The sequence below is a fragment of the Ovis canadensis genome, chromosome 8 (assembly GCF_042477335.2).
Source record: "Ovis canadensis isolate MfBH-ARS-UI-01 breed Bighorn chromosome 8, ARS-UI_OviCan_v2, whole genome shotgun sequence".
Classification (NCBI taxonomy): Eukaryota; Metazoa; Chordata; class Mammalia; order Artiodactyla; family Bovidae; genus Ovis; species Ovis canadensis.
Window position 1 is genome coordinate 99,623,799 of NC_091252.1, and position 1,678 is coordinate 99,625,476.

The following is a 1,678-nucleotide window of genomic DNA, read 5'->3' on the forward strand; positions in this document are numbered from 1 at the left end:
CCCACCCAACCCAGGATGACCTCTCCTTAACGTGATTACATCTGCAAAAAAAACTTATTTGCAAAAAAAAGAAGAAGAAGAAGAAGAAGTTGCATTCTGAGATTCTAGGCAGACGTGATGGGGGCAGGGGTGTGGAGACACTATTGGACCTTAACAGACATGACGCCAGGAGCTGAGAGTCGGTGAGGACCCTCTGGGAAGGTCAGTGCTACAGCCGTTGATGTTGGGGTTTAGTTGCTGTCATCATTGTTACAGTTGTTATTTACCTTAATATTCATTGTTTTTCCTTTTTACTCCTCAAATTCTCCTTGGCAATTGGTTCTACTCTGGTGGCTTTCACTACCAATCTGAAGCTGATGGAATACAAACTCCCACCTGCAGCTTTGATCTGTCTTATGAGCTCCAAACCACATTTTAATTTGCCTGGTTAACGTCTTGATGCAGGATTCCCAAACCTTTGAAGCAACATTTTCTAAACAGGATTTCCTACATAATCCCCACAGACACATGACGAACTACTCCCATTCCCATATATCATCAAAGCCCCTCTAGTGCCACTGTGAACAATTGTTAAATTCACTTCTTTGCATCCACCCATATCTTATTGCCACCACTGCCCACGTTCATAGCTGGGGCTGATGGCCCTCCTCCTACCATCTTGCTTCTTCCAAATCTGGGCTACTTACAGCCATAAGCAGCAGGCTTGCTTCCATAAATCCAGAGGAAAAATGCCACTCTGTTATAGTGAGTGGCTTCTATTTCAAATTTTCCACCCTGGTATTTAAAAGCCCCAGATTGATGGAGCTCTATCCCCACTAATATAACCTGTCCTTTGTCTTCACTCAAGTTGTTTCTTCTGCACGAACTGTCCTTCAGAGTTCCCAGCATGCTTTAAGTGATCTCTCCAATTGTAGATTCTTTAAGAAACTATTCCACAGAATTTTTTCTTGAAGTATTCACAGATAAAACTGGCTTCTCCCTTCCTTTAGCTTCAGTATAGTGTGCCTCACTTACTGTATATCTGTATCGGAATAAAATCATTTAGAGACGTACCTGGCTCCCTGACCAAATGGTAATATTTTAGAGAAAGGGGGCAGATTCCTGGTCATCTTGCTAACCCCAGGGCCAGTCGGAGGAGACCTCCCCCAAAGTAGAAGTTTGATAAGTGCCTATTGAATATGTGTTGAATAAATTATTACTGAATTATTTTATATTCTAAAGTTACGAGTATTGAAGGCAAACATTCAATTAGGCACAATTTTGCCATCAAAATCCCATTAAGGCATATTTGTTCCTTCCATTGTAAGGAATTTCAGTGATCACCATCTAAGTTTAAAATGTCAATGTGTTCACTTCGTCAGCACATACACTAACATTGGAAGTATACGGAGATTAGCATGGCCCCTTCGCAAGGATGACATGAAAATTCATGAAGCATTCCATATTTTTCCTGTGTATAAAGTAGATAGCTAATGAGAACCTACTCTATAGTGCAGGGAACTTCACTCCATGCTCAGTCTAGCAAAGAGGGGATATACATGTACATAAAGCTGATTCACTTTGCTGTACAGCAGAAACCAATACAGCTCTATAAAGCAACTATACGCCAATGAAATATAGATTTTTAAAAAAAGATTTAATTTAAAAAAGTTAGCAGTCAATTCCATGATGTTAGAGA

General features: G+C 40.3%; 1 non-coding gene across 1 annotated transcript; it reads left to right on the top strand.

The window, feature by feature from the left end:
- Nucleotides 1-1,345: 1,345 nt before the first annotated feature.
- LOC138445468 (U6 spliceosomal RNA) lies at nt 1,346-1,449 on the top strand. Its single transcript, XR_011258901.1, has one exon. It is a non-coding gene; the product is annotated as a U6 spliceosomal RNA (small nuclear RNA).
- Nucleotides 1,450-1,678: the final 229 nt, after the last annotated feature.